The sequence below is a fragment of the Physeter macrocephalus genome, chromosome 5, assembly GCF_002837175.3.
Source record: "Physeter macrocephalus isolate SW-GA chromosome 5, ASM283717v5, whole genome shotgun sequence".
Lineage (NCBI taxonomy): Eukaryota > Metazoa > Chordata > Mammalia > Artiodactyla > Physeteridae > Physeter > Physeter macrocephalus.
Genome location: NC_041218.1, coordinates 41,460,397 through 41,476,357, shown reverse-complemented (window position 1 = coordinate 41,476,357; position 15,961 = coordinate 41,460,397). Strand labels below are relative to the sequence as shown.

General features: G+C 40.0%; 1 protein-coding gene across 7 annotated transcripts in view; it reads right to left on the bottom strand.

Moving 5' to 3' along the window:
• The window catches only part of ELMO1 (engulfment and cell motility 1), a 557,053-nt gene that overhangs the window by 508,436 nt on the left and 32,656 nt on the right, over positions 1 to 15,961 (bottom strand). For 2 of the 7 annotated variants that reach the window (XM_055084914.1, XM_028489877.1), the window contains exon 3: positions 15,701 to 15,843. The exons of the other annotated variants lie outside the window; for them this stretch is intronic. The gene's annotated coding sequence lies outside the window, so the exon portion shown is untranslated. The remainder of the gene's footprint in view (positions 1 to 15,700; positions 15,844 to 15,961) is intronic. 7 annotated transcript variants of the gene reach the window in all.

The following is a 15,961-nucleotide window of genomic DNA, read 5'->3' as shown; positions in this document are numbered from 1 at the left end:
TGGGAGTCCCTCCCTCACCACCCACAAACCCAACCCAGAGGCACAGTAGGGCTTCCTTCAAGAGGCCCTATTCTATTCCTGGCTCCTCTCTGGGAAAACACCATGCTCAGCTTAAGGCTCTGACCTCCTAAGAGAATCATCCCCACCTTCCTAGCATATTCTAACCCAGTACTGACTTTTGAGATACACTGGATCACTAGAGGGACCTGGTCCAAACACAGCTTCATTAATGCTAATACTTAGTGTGACAAGGAGCAGCCACCTCACATATACCCTCACCAACCCAACAACTGCTGGCCAGACATCTGCCCCTGAGACCCTCCAGTCTGGACACCACATTCTGCCATTTGGCTGGACCAAGGTCCTCAGTCCCCAGCTGGTTTATGCCCTCCCATCTGCAACCCACCTCCATCCAAGAGGCACATCCATTCCAGGTTCTGGCTTCTCCTTGATGTCATTACCCACCCAGGCTCTGCCAGGACAGCACAGTGAGGGCTGGGATCATGTCCTTGATTCAACTCACTCAATAAACTCTTAGGGGAGAGAGAGGAGAATGGGAGGCAAATGAGTCTCTCCCTAGACTTGGGGAAATGGAGTGTCAGGCAATTTCGATCTAAATTCTATGTAGAGATTTTCAGTCAGTGAGTCCTTGCTGGAGGGACCACCGATTCTGTATTTCACCAGGGCCCTAACCCACTCTCAGGAAGCCCTGTGGACAGTTACAATGTGCCAACACATCCTACCCTCTACTTTAGCCCCAATGTCAGCCCGATGCAGGCAGAGAGGGGGAACCCAAGTACTCTGACTATGAGCCACTGTGAAAGTGTGTGGGAGAGGAGGAAAGGCTGACCTTTTTATCTTTTTCTTCTAGTAGACAAACATTCACCATCCTTTTGGACAAGGCACGGCATTGTGCCTCCTGTAAAAGGAATAAACTGAGTGACTCTGTTTGGGGGGGAACTTTATAAATCCACAGAGCCCAGAAACCGTATTATCTGGAGTTTCCTGTAGTACCATTATTCCAACATCTTGAGCAGATTTTCACATGTCCTTTAAAAGACCCATTTCCTCTAAAATTCTCAATTTGCTGTGACATAAAATGGGGATAATACTGTAACCACCACTCCATGTACTGGCATAAACTCTCTTTCCCCTAGGGTTGATGTGAAGATTAAATATCTTAAAATATGCAAATTATCTGACCCAAAAAAGTATTCCAAAAATTGATAATTCTCTTTCCCCGCCTTTGTGTGAGAAATGCCAATTAATTGTAGAAGGGCAGAGCAACTGATTTAGTGGCAAATGTTCAGGCTTCTGGGGAGACTATAGCTCCAGCTCTGCCATTTCCCCTGTAAAATGTAATAACTTCTACTTTGGAGGGAGTTATGCATCGTAATGAGATAACACATGACTATGTAGAACATCAGAGGGCATATGCTCCCTTAGAACTGAAGCCCTTTGTCTGGCACACAGCAGGGTTCCTCTGTCTAAACACTGTACCAATAAGACCTGAAAAGCAGCATGCAGTCCAGGATCAGGGGGGCATTCCTGGATGGAATCTGCATCGGCATGTTGTCCATATACCACAAAGTGCTGTGCCAACTATGAAGCCACTGGAATTGTTTCCAAAACAACAAAAAAAGAAAAGTCAGCTTCACACAGCAGTAGGTTCACCAATTCGTCCTTAGGGAGCACAGACCTAGTTTGTTTGTTTCTTTTTCTTTTTTTTTTTCTTCCAGTTTCATTGAGAAATACTTGACATGCAGCTGTAAGAATTTGAGGTGTACAGCATAATGATCTGACTTACATACATCATGAAATGACGACCACGATAAGTTTAGTGAACATCCATCATCTCATGTAAGATACAAAATTAAAGAAATAGAAAAAAATTGTTTTCCTTGTGATGAGAACTCTTAGGCTTTACTCTCTTAACAATTTTCACATGTAATATACAGCAGTGTTCATTATATTTACCATGTTGCACAACGCATCCCTAGTACTTATTTATCTTATAACTGGAGGTTTGTACCTTTGATTGCCTTTATCCAGTTCCCACTTCTCCCACATCTCACCTTTGGTAACCACAAGGTTGATCTCTTTTTTCGTGAGTTTGTTTGTTTGTTTTTGAAGTATAATTGATCTACAACACTATGTTAGTTCCTGTTACACAACATAGTGATTTGATATTTCTATACATTTCAAAATTATCACCACAATAAATCTACTTATGATCTGCCACCGTACAAATATATTACATAATTATTGACTATATTCCCCCACACTACATATTTCATACCCCTGACTCATTTATTTTGCAACTGGGAGCCTGTACCTCTTAATCTCCCTCAACTATTTCTCTCCTCCGCCACCCCTCTTCCCTCTCTGCTTTGGCAACCACCTGTTCGTTCTCTGTATCTCTGACTCTGTTCCTATTTTGTTATAATTGTTCATTTGTTTTGTTTTTTAGATTCCACATATAAGTGAAAATATACAGTATTTGTCTTTCTCTGACTTATTTCACTTAGCATAATACCCTCTAGGTCCATCCATGTTGTAGCAAATGGCAAGATTTTATACTTTTTTAATGGCTTAGTAATATTCCATATATATATTCCACATCTTCTTTATCCATTCATCTGTTGATGGGCACTTAGGTTGCTTCCATATCTTGATTATTTTAAATAATGCTGCAATGAACATAAGGGTGCAATATCTTTTTGAATTAGTGTTTTAATTTTCTTTGGATAAATACCCAGAGTAGACTTGCTGGGTTGTATGGTAGTTCTGTTTTTAATTTTTTGAGGAATCTCCATACTGTTTTCCATAGTGGCTGCACCAATTTACATTCCAACCAACAGTACATGAGGGGTTCCTTTTCTCCACATCCTTGCCAACACTCCCCATTTGTGGTCTTTTTGATGATAGCCATTCCAACAGGTGTGAGGTGATAGCTCAGTGTGGTTGTGATTTGTATCTCCCTAATAATTAATAATGTTGAGCATCTTTTCACGTGCCTGTATATCCTCTTTGGAAAAATGTCTATTAAGACCCTCTACCCATCTTTTAAACACATGCCTACTTGTGTTTTTTTTTAATGTACTCTCTCTTCCTAAAATTTCACAAAATCACTTCAGGGGACAAATATAAATTACAAAGCATTTTAACTGAAATAATTTCAAAAGCCCACAACATTTTTCACTATAGATGAAATAGTTACATCAAAGATAAAATGTCCACCTGAGAAGTCCATATTTCACATAAACATGGAAAAGAGTTCAAAGAGCATAGAAGAGAACACAAATCATCCTCTTCAATTACTCAGGGACATTTGATTAACTGTGTTTGAAAAGATGAAGGAAGATCAAATTTTTCACTTTTTAGGGATAACACTCAGGCTGTTGACCATCTTTTTATCTTCCACCTCCAGACCATCTCCTCGTCAAAGGAGAGGTAAGATTTAAAGCACTTTACAAATGGCAAAGTCCTCCTCCTTTAGGACAGAGGACAACATCTCCATACAACATGTGCATTTGGTAAAATTTTCAAGGCAAAAATCCTAAGAATTTTATGAAGCACTTAGGAAGAGACTAATAACCTTGTCTCACTTTCGTCCAAAAGTCTGACTCTTAGAATGGAAACATTCACCATCATCTAACCCAGGGTGCTCTCACCCTTGATTTTAGCTGTAAGGCCTTATCCAAAGGAAACCCTCCAGGAGCCCTAACCTGTGAGGAAGCTGGAAGTGTGCTTATCCAGGAAGAAGTGGGAGGCCAGAGCCTGGCTCACTGTTCCCCGCTCCCACTCATTCCCCCTGCAGTGACCTCTAAGCTCATCTTCAGAAAGTTTGGTCTCATGGAAGCACAGTTTGAAAGTGACTGATATCACATATCATATCACAGATGAGTGAGGATGCTGAGGCCAAAAAACGTGACAAGTAGCTCATGCAATAGTCCCCGAGATAGATGAGTGAGGCCTGGTCAAACATTCAAGGGGCTCAGAAAAGCCACTTCCTGGCCTCTGTGCAGCTAGAGTGACTAAATGCACCATTTGAAGCCAAAAAGACATCAGAGGATATCTGCTAAAGGTCACTTTTCTAATATAAGAGACAAAGGGACAGGAGAGCTGCTGGTGTTTCCCCTTCCTCTTTCTTCCTGTTAAGGGTGTGAGGACATAGTGCCTGGTGCTACAGCAGCCATCTTGAGACTATAAGTGTGAACAAAAGACAAAAGGCCAACATACTTAGTATGGGAGAGCAGAAGAAAAGATCTTGGGTCCTTGATGATTTCCTTGAGCTACTTAATGAATCTGAAGTCACCTGGCCCTGACCTCTGGTTAAGTAAACAATAAATGTCTTTACAGTAAGAGACTGTTGGTCAGGTCTCCACCTACCATATTCTACCTAATACAAAACACTTCTCTAGGTATTTCAGAATCCGTGTACTACGATTTAAGTAGCACCTGCATTTTCCCACAAATTATTTCTAAGTTCTGCTCCCAAACAAAAGTCATGTGGAAAGTTCAAAAGCAAGGAGGAAAGATACAGCCAACTTGGAAGACAGTTGCCTCTTACAAAGCCAAACATTTAGTCTATACCATACAACCCGGCAACCGTGCTGGAGCTATCAAGGCATAAAATAATATGGTGACTCTTAAATGTATATTTCTAAGTGAAGGAAGCCAGTGTGAAAAGGCTACAGGCAGTCTGATGCCAACTACATGACATTCTGGAAAAGGCAAAACTATAGACACAGTAAAAAGATCAGAAGATGCGTGTGTGCCAGGGGTTTGACGGCTGCGAGTGCAGGTGGAAGGGACGGAGAAGGGAAAGAGTGATGAACAGGTGGAACACAGGGGATTCTTAGGGCATTGAAACTACTTTGTATGATACTATAATGGTGGCTACATGACACATGCACTTGTCAAAACCCACAGAATGTACAACACGAGTGAACCTTAATGTAAACTGTGGATGTTAATGGATATTAATGTATCAATATTGGTTCATTAATTTTAAAAAATGTACCACACTCATGCAAGATGTTTCTAGTAAGGAAAACTGTGCAGAAAGGGGATTGTATATTGGAACTCTCCGGACTATCTGCTCAATTTTTCTGTAAAATCTAAAACTGTTCCAAAAAAATAAAGTCTATTCATAGAAAAAAAGATAAAGGAAAGAGGGGACTGGGGGAGGGGAAGAATCCCTAAAATTATCATAGTTTTCTTCTCAAATCAGTTCAGAAACTTACCCAATTTAAGGAGCGCATGGGGAGGTTTGAATGAGCATCTTCCACCCTCACCTTTCAACAGACGACCTCTCCCCCTCCCACCAAGACCCAACCCTGAATTTGACCTTGGGCAGTTCCTCCCCTGCACCTTCACTTCACTCCAAGGAACGCACTTTACTGCCGCTCCCTCAGTTTTCCAGGGCATCCCTAGGCTTCTCACTTATTTTTACTCTGATAATGACATCTCCAGAAAAAAAGGCATCGTTCAGAGGCTTCACTGCATTAATGGAAGTAACAACCTAGTTAAGTAATAAGTAAATTCCCCGGGTCCTTCAGGTTGTTTCCATAAGGGCTCTCTCATACCCAAACATTGTCCAACGACTCCTCATCTGCAGGGCCCAGAATTCCAATCAGTGTTGAGATCTAGCTTCTCTGCAGAAATGTAGCAAAGACTCTGAATTCAGCATGAAAAGAAGGAGGTCTCACACTCCACTCCCAAAAGTTTCCTGGATCTTTTTTTCATAGTTTTCTATGGACTCTGAAAGGTTAACTTAAAAGTTTAGCACTAAACAGACTGAGGTTGTAGCTAGATAATTGTTACTATCAAGTACTATTTTCATCAGAAAAAACAAAATATCTAGTAAAAAAAAAAAAAAATCAGCCATTACTTGGCTCAGATTTCTTCCCCTCTTTTTTCCCCCCTTTTCTTTACTGAATAAAATGCAAATGGGTGCACCATCAGGAGTCCTCCCTAAAAGTGTGGACGCTATGAAATTAGCCCAAGAGAAGGCATCTGCTGAGCAAATACTCCCTGGGGAGAAGTCACTGTGGCCAGATCACTGAAGCTTTGGTAATGGGGGCCACCAGCTGGGGGGCTGAAATGCTTGTGTTACACAGCATAACTTGGGGTGGTAATGGGATTTTATCCAACTGAATCATTCCCATAAGCGGGGCATGGGTGTTTTTAATACATCCAGACCAAACAACAAGAATGAATAATCACTAACAATTCTTCCCCAAAGGTCAGGCTTTCTCACAATCCCCAGCCTTTGCACATACTGTTCTCTCTGCCTGAACGCCCTCCCCTCCCAGCCCAACCCAAGTCTCAGCCCCGCCCACACCCCAATCCTTGTCACCCTCGCACATTATTCAGGATACAGCAGGAATGCTCCTCCTTTGAGGAAACTTTCAAGTTCCCCAAAGTGGTTATTCAGTTCTTCCTCTCTGTCCCCTATTGCCTGTACCCGGCTCCTTTCTCAGTGACTATCTGTTCGCACGTCTTTGTCTCCACTTGACAGAGGGCTCCAAAGACAGGGTCTTCCTCTTAGTCCTCTTTCTAGCTCCAGCAACGTGACTGTATGCTGCCCGTAATAGGTCTTCAACAGATGCCTACTCAAAACACAAATCACAGAAGAACTGAACACACAAACGGGCTTTAGCGCATCCTGCATGCAGTGGCTTGAAAAAGCCTCTAAACAGAGTCTCTTTCAGCAAGAAATATTTTTCAGCTTGACAAAATATTAACATGCATTACGCACACCATGTAGCATAAAAATAAGCTCACAGAGTTTCACTCTGGGGAAAGCTGGCTTATCTGCAGTTATTCTCCCAAATCACAAAATAAAACAAATATATTTCCACGTTGTTTTGACTGACACAAATACCTGTGATGAAATGGATTACACAGAACCGCAATGCTAGCCTTGTAGGTCACATGTTCCTTCATTTCCCATCTGAGGCAAGCACAGAGCGATTAAACTTGCCTGTGCGTGGGGCACTGAAATCATGTTGGACATGCTTACTGGGACTCGGGATGCTGCGTTCATTACTGGGAATGAGGTTTTCAGGAAGATAGGCTTATTAGAGTCGGGCCAGTTATAACACAGACAGGCAGGACCTCTTCCAGTCTGGGGGCCTCACAGAGGAGACCACGTGTCCCTCAGGGGACAGTGCCCAGGCTGCTCTGCCACGGAGGGTCACCTCTGCTGGTCTCAACAGCTGGCATCTAGGAGGCTGGACTCAAGAGGGCTGACCCCAGGAGCGTGGATCAAAATTCACTGGGGAATCCATCCAAATAAGGAAAATAGTGACATTTCCTCCCATTCTTAGTAATTCCCAGGTCCGCTGAGGCTGCAGGCACAATCAGGAAATTAAACTCAAGATGCAGAGGAGATGAGAAAAAAAAGCCTTAGATGCTTCTAGAATCTTATCTTTTGCTCATTACATCTTAGGGTTCATTCCATCATTCATGTATACACCTGTGTGTCCTCCTTGGTTTAGGTCCTGTGCCTAACTTATACTAAGTTCAGTAAAGAGCCATCTTCTTGGGGTGGCTGGTGAAAAACAATACTGCAAGGAGGAAATCTGTACTATCAAAATCTTTCATTTTTTTCTCTATACATCTCCTGCCTTCCTTGCAAATGTGAAAGGTTTCATTTGATTTGCTACTGAATTCAATATGACAAAACAATGAGGGACATAAAACAGTGAGGCAGAAAAATATTCTTAGTGAAGAAAAGTAAAGGTAAGAAAGAATTCAGAAAATATTCTTAGTCTCGTTTTTTTCATCTTTAAAATATAAGTGTTGACTAGAAGACTCCAAAGTTCCTTCCAGGTTTAAAACTTGATGACTCACTAGTAATCAGGAAAATGTGAATTAAAACAGCAATAAGATACCATGTTCACCTTTCAGATGAACAAAGATTAAACAATTCTACAACATCAAGTGTCAGAATGTGGTGTAAATAAGATCGCATATACTGCCAATTGGGAGTATAAATTAATATAACTTGTTTGGAGAACAATTTGGTCATTTATAGTAAAGTTGAATAAATTCTAGGGGGCTTTTATTCAATATCTAGGATGATCACATACATGCTCAGGGTGACATGGATAAAAATAATCACTGAGGAATAATTTTTTTATGGCAAAATTAGAAACAACTTACATGCCCATCGATAGATAAATAAAATGTGATACGGTCTAAAGGTGACCCAATATACAGCAATTAAATAAAAATAAACTGTATTTATATACATGGCTGAATCTCAAAAACATTAACAAATGGACAAAAGCAAGACGCAGAACAATATACACACACTACACCATTATGTCCACTGGGAAATAATACTATATATTTTTCAAGAATATATGTTTGTTTATACATATATATATAATATAAAACCACTGGTTCTCAAACAGGAGTAGCTCCTCCTCCCCTGGGGACATTCGGCAATGTCTGGAAACATTTTTCTTTGACATAACTTGGGCAGGGAATGCTACTGTGGTGGGTATTGGCCAAATATTCTGGTAACTTCCTACAATGCAACGAACATACCCCAACAGAAAAACTTATCTGGCCTAAAATGTCAGTAGCACTGAGGTTGAGAAACTCTGCTCTAGAACGATGGAATGAAGTTGTTTTTACAAATTAATTATTTAACTAATAATCCCCCAGCACAAATTTAACTTTCCCACCATATATAGACCTCTTAAGTGGCCACTGGCTGGAGCCTGAGGGCAGTAAACTCCAAGACACAAAATGCTGTGCTTCCTTTTCCGTAAAATAAAAAAAAAAATTTTTAATAAAAACCACCAGTGATTTCTGAAGTACACTTTTCTCTCCTTTGAAATGAGAGATTAAAATGTTCCCAACACCCTCAATAAATATCTTTCATGGGCTCCAGCACTATGGTTGAACACCATTTGCCAGGCCTGAAACAGGCTCACGTTCACAAGGACTCCTTCCTTCTCCCACCTTGTGTTGTGTCTCTCATGACTCTTCTACTTCCTCACAGTGCTATCATTTGCTGGTTAGGAAATACCCATTGGTATTTCATCTGAAAAAATTATTTGTAAATTATGTTTCAGGAAACTGAATCATGTTTTCAGTGAACTAAAGTAGGTCATTACTTAAAGGAACTTGCTAATAAAACTTTTGCAACATTATAATAATATACATATATAATATATAATAAAAATAATAATGCAAGCCTACTTTTATCTGCTGCATAAGGACTCATGACTATACTTCAGGATCTGCAGCAACAAGCCTGTCCCAAGTTTCTGAAGTGTTCCCATTTTATTCAAATTCACTGAACTGCAACTGTTTGTGTTAGCCATTCAAAACCTTGCAGTGCACTCTGCAAAATTTCTTTATACCCAACTCTAAGAAGAAAAGATTCCCGTTCCAAAAAATACATGAAGATACACGCGCTCATTCTAACTAACCTGGGACCAGAGCCATAAATATCAAAGTCAAAAGGAAGATCAATCAATCAATAACCTTCAAACTATACCGATGCAGAGACAAAACTGCATCAATAACTCCAGGGCTAATTTTTAAAAACATATGTCTGACCAGTGGTCAATAGAGATTGGGGCAAGGCAGGGTTTGGGGGAGCATGCAACTACAAAGGCAGAGCTGAAGGGAGTGTCTGTGGTGATGGATCAGTTCTCTATCTTGATTGTGGCCATGGTTATATGAATCTACACATGCAATAAAATTTCATAAAACTGGATACACACACAAAAATAGAATGAGTGCATGCAGAAACTGGTGAAATTCTAGTAACGCCTATAGTCTAGTCATTGTATTGTAAAGTCTCAATTTCCTGGTTTTGATAATGTTCTAGTTAAGTAAGATGTTACCATTGGGGGAAGCTGAATTAAGGAACCTCGCCATACTGTTTTTCTGCAATTTCTTGTGAGTCTATACTTAGTTCAAAATAAAACTTTTAAAACTTAAAAACATGTCGCATATGAAAAAATTATCAACATTGTGTTTCATTAGGAAATTACAAATTCAAACAACAAGATAGCACAACATACCTATAAGAATGGCTAAAATCCAAAACACTGACAACTCTACATGCTGGTGAGGATGTGGACCCATAGGAAGTCTCTCACTCATTGCTGGTCGGAATGCAAACTGGGAGAGCCACTTTGGAAGATGGTTTGGCAGTTTCTTACAAAACTAAACATATTCCCACCATAGGATCCAACAATCGCACTCCATGGTATTTACCCAAATAAGTGGAAAACACGTCCACACAAAAACTTGCACATAAATGTTTATAGCAGCCTTATTAATTGCCAAAACCCCAAAACAACTATGACATCCCTTCAATATGAGAGTGGATAAACTGCTGTCCTTCCACACAATGGAATAGTATTCAGCCTTAAAAAGAAATGAGCTAGCAAGCCACAAAGAAACAAACAAACAAACAAAAAACATGGATTAATTTTATAGGCATATTTCTAAGTAAAGAAAGCCAGTCTGAAAAGGCTATATACTGTTGATCCCAACTGTATGATGGCCTGGAAAAGGCAAAACTATAGAGACAATAAAAAGATCAACAGTTGTCAGTCGGGGGCGGGGAGGAAAGAAGGGAGGAATGAATAGGTGAATCACAGGGGATTTTCAGGACAATAAAACCTATCCTGTACGATACTGGAATAACGGATACCTACATTATACATTTGTCAAAATGCATACAGCTACACAAAACAAAGAGTGACTCCTAATGTAAACTCTGCACCCTGGTTAGTAATAATATATTGTTATTGGTCTATCAGTTGTGACAAATGTACCATAATAATGCAAGATGTTAATAATAGTGGACATGGTACAGGGAGAGAGGGGATGAGAACTTTCTCTACTTTGTGCCCAATTTTTCTCTAAAACAAAACTGCTCTAAAATATAACATCTATTAATTTAAAAGATAAGGTAAAAAACTATCTCAAGTCTCTTCATAAGAAAAGCTCACTTTGGTGAAGAAGAGTGAATACTACATTAAATACCTCTAACTTCATAGAGTTTATATCTGTACCATAATTGTATCCTCATATTCTTCATATGAAAGATACAGCCACCATGTGGCAAGGGTTAAATAAAATAATGCTTGTAAAACTGCTCTGAAAGCAATAGAGCCTACAAATAGAGGTATAACTCTAATACCATTCAGGTTACACAACAGATATGCCTACTGAGGTTGAACCCCCCAGTTAGAATCCAGGCAGCCTCACTACCTGATTACGTGTAACTCTCTTAAGATATGTTGGAAATAAAGATGGCAATGAACACAGATTAAGCCCCTATCTCTCTCAAATGCACTTCAAAGAGATTCTGCTATTGGTGGGAGGGGAAAATAATAACAGCAGAGCCATATTTGCGCACCCATGTTCACTGCACCATTACTCACAACAGTCGAGAGGTGGAAGCAAACTAAATGTCCACTGATGGATAAAGGGGTAAACAAAATGTGGTATATATGTACAATGGAATATTACTCAGCCTGTAAAAAAGAAGGAAATCCTGTCACATACTTCAACATGAATGAATCTTGTGGACATGACATTAAGTGAAATAAACCAGTCACAAAAGGACAAATACTACATGATTCTACTTACAGGAGGGAGTCAAACTCTTAGAAATAGAAAGTAGAATGGTGGTTGCCTAGGGCTGGGGGGGATGGAGAACATATGATGGGGAGTTGTTGTTCAATAGGTATGAAATTTTAGTTTTGAAATATGAAAAATTACTAGAGATCTGTTGCACAGCAATATTCATAGAGTGGACAGCACTGAACTGTACACTTTAAAATGATTTAAATGATAAGTTTTATGTTACTTTTTTTACTACAATGAACAAAAAGAACATTATGAAAGTTTAAACATTGATTACAAGTCTGGTTATGACACTGAAAGCCTGAGTGAAACTCTGACTCAGCAGAGGACAGAGTCCAGCACAAAGTCAGCATCATAAACCCAGGAGAAAAGGACTCTAGGAAGGTGACACAAAACAGATTTTGCAAATGACAAAAAAGTGAATAAAACAAGTTCCCTAAAACCTACTAGATACCAGAAGTTCTTGGGGGGAACTTTAGGTTGTGACCTCACTTTGAATTAATGCTGATTTTCATTAAATATCTTCTCAACTACCAACAATAATGAAAAGAGCAATCATTAGTGAAGCATTAGTTTTGTGCTGGTTTACACACATCATTTCATTGACTCTTCTAACAGCCTTATATGGCAAATGTCCTGGTTATTTATTACTGTGTAACAAACCATCCTAAGACTTAGGGCCTTCAAACAACAATAATCATTTACTTTGCTCATGAAACTACAATTTGGCAAGATTGGGCAGGCATGGCTGGTCTAGGCTCCACGTAGAGGCAGCCAGGGCAACTCACGTGTGGCATGCTGCAGGATCCACTTTCACGAGGGCTCACTCATATGCTGGAGAGTTGAGCTAGCAGTCGGCTTGGAGCTCAGCCAGGCCTGTGGGCCAGGGGCCTCAATTCCTCCTACTGGCAGCTTGGGCTTCCTCACAGCATGGTGGCTGGCTTCCAAGAATGAACAACCACAGAGCAAGATGGAGATGCATAGCACTTTTATCATCTAACCTTGCAAGTCATATAGCAACACTTTTGCTATACTTTGTTGGTCAAGGTGGTCACAACATTCCACTCAAGATCAAAGAGAAGAGACATAAACTCTATCACTAGATGCAAGGACTGTCAAAGTGATATTATAAAAAGAACATGAGGGATGAGAGATACTGATTTGAACATCTTCAGAAAATACAATCTGCCACAGTAAATATTACCAATATCATCCCCATTTTGTAGATGGGGAAACTGAGTCTTGGAGAGGAAATTAATTCCACCCCCACACACACCGAAAATCACACAGCTATTAAGTAATGGAGCCAAGATCCAACCCAGATATATATGACTCCCAGAGTCTGAGCCCTTAATTACTCTTAACTATTCTGCTTCCTACTTCCTCCACAATTCCCACTCTAATTACTTCCCTTCCAAAGGTCTTTACTTTCTTTGCATATGAAGGGCTTAGTTCATGTAATTAACATGAAAATAACTTGAACTTCCCAACTAGAGCAGTTTACTGACAGACACAGCTCTCTAAACGTTTGCTAAATTAGATATGTCTTCTTTCCTGTACTAAACTATGAGCTCCTTGAAAGAAAGGAAGTTTAGTGAAACCTGACATCTACATGATATTTGGTTCACTTCATTGCATACCACAGGAGGTCCATAAGTGCTTATTTGAAATGTACCTACTTGTTTAAATGTCTGTGGCTCCAACCCTCCACCAGACTGTGAGATACCAAAAGGCAGAGACAAAGGCCTGGATACCTAGATCACAGTAACCTCCATGCCCACACCTCACCCCAACACACACACAGCCCTACACAGTGGGCCCACAATAAATGTTATCCTGAACAAATGAATGAATGAATGGCATATAAAGATGTAAATAGAATGAACAATAATCCAGGTTTATAATCACTTTCCTCATTCAAACAAGAGAAAACTAACAGAGAAATGAGATCCCATCATTGGTCCTGCTGGCCTAGGCCTAAATGATGGCAAACTGACTTATATTTTGGTGGAGAAAGAAACAGTGGGTTGCATGTTGGGAGAGAAACAGATAAACCTGCAAAGCGAAGAAGACGTAAGTGGAAACATTTTCAGCTGCATGAAGAAAAGATACAATTTATAAGCATCTTCTCTGACACTTTTTGACACCCTCCCAACTTAGATGCTGAGGTCAACGCAAATACACATGAGGAGAAGAAGAGGAAGGGAATTCATGTTTACAGATGCTACTCCATGCCAGGCACTCTGCTAAGAGATCAGGCTTCCACTCCCACAAATACATTTTCACATAAAACCTAGAACAGCAGGAACAGGAAGCAGGGGCAAAAAGTGGCATGGCATTTTACTGGCTCATAGAAAATCATTTTAAGAAATAATTGTGGAGATACAGCCACTAATTCTACCTTAGCAATATTCTAAATGGGAAATCCCACAGGTATTAATACTGATGGTCAATGGATGAATTCACTGAGCAATCATCACTTTCCACACACACATCTTTGTAAAAAAATAGTCTCCCTGCTCTCATTTAGCACCCAGCCTCTGGTCTCTTCTAGGCTTTCTACATCTGCTACAATACTCCTTTATTTTAAAAAGAAATCAGTGCAGCAAGCTTTACGTTCTTTCTTTTCCAGGAATGCGTGGGTAAAGTGGATCGTAGCAGCAATGAAAGTGGAAAGTGGTAGTGGAGAAAAATTAATATCTTCATGCTTTTCATCCTCAAAATTCTTTAAATAAAATTTAATTTTACTGGCTATTGCCCTTTTAATGTGCTAAATTAGAGAGAGGTAATGCACTCTGCTTTTCCAATTTCTCTATTGTATTAAAGAATCTCTTTTCCTGCAGTCTACAGAAATGGCTTTTTTGGGGGGAGGGTGGACTTTAGCAGTATATTATTGTGTTGAGAAAACTACTATTCATATGACTAATAAGCATATTTTTCCTTACCTGGTTCATGAAAATTTCTTCTGTTACTTCTGGTAATTATCAAAACACTCACGCCAAAGCACACACATTCTCCATTTCTCAGAAGTTTGCCTCCCACTCCAGCAGCAATATCGTGATGGTTTGAGGTCACATGGTCATGGATAGCTTTTAGTTTTGATATCACACAAGAATGGTGGGCCCTGTCTTTCATTGCTGTAACCATCACTTTATGTTTGAGTCCCAAGTGTGTATTTAACTACTATGTGCTCCACAGAGGGGAAAAGTCTGTTCCAACTAAAGTCCCCTCCTCACTCTCAACCACCTCCCACCATCACCCACAAAACACACATTTTGAATAAAACAATACTAACCATCATGCAGTGCCATGGCTCAACCACGTTATTTAAATTACAGAAAATAATTCGTACGATTAGAATACACTTTACAAAGCAATTCTGAATCCCTGAATGGGGAAGAGTTCTTCAAAAGAACAAACTGAATTCTCAAAGAAAATGGAAAAGGAATTGGATGGATCCATGGTATGGCTTTCAAACCGAGCGCCATTCTCAGGGTCCAAGGTGTCTGTGGGGCCTTCCTGGGTGCTGATGGGAGGCTGCACCCCTCCTCCACAACCTCAGCCTGAGTCACTTCTGCTTTATCTCTCTTATGCAGTAAGTTTCTGCTACAGGAGAACTTTTGAATAAATTCCAATTTTTATTTTAAATTACTAGCTTAGTAGATGAAAATATGTTTTCGACATTATTTACACCATAGTTTACCAATCAAAACAGTCTAGCATGCCAACTAAGATGAGAAACACTGTAGTAGAAACAACTAAAGGGAAACCACTGCAATGCAACTATTGCTTTTGCTTCTGTCATTTATTTTTTCAGGAACAGTAGTGGTTTTAAAATTATGTGTGCACATTCTTAGACACTCCTCCCTTTAAAAAACGACTCCTAGTTCTCCCTCCCCTTAGACTGGCCTTTTCTAAAACATAGAATGCTTAGGAAATGATGCTTTGTGATTTCCAAGACTAGATCATAAAAAGGATAGAGCTGCCACTTGACTATCTCTGTCTCAAAAGTTCACTCTGGGAGAGGCCAGCTGTCATGTCAAGAGCCCAAGCACCAACTTACCAGCTATGTGAATGAGCCACCTTGGAGCAAATCTTCTAGCCTTAGTCGAGCCTTCAGATGACTTGCAGCCCCAGCTGACATGTGTCTATGACCTCAGGCCAGACCCTCAACCAGATCCCCTCAGCCAAGATGCTCCTGGATTCCTGACCCACGGAAACCATAGAAGATAATAAAGACTGTTGGTTTTAGCCACTAAGTTTTGGGCCAATTTGTTATACAACAATAAATCACTAGTACGAGAATTCTTTTTTTTTTTTTTTT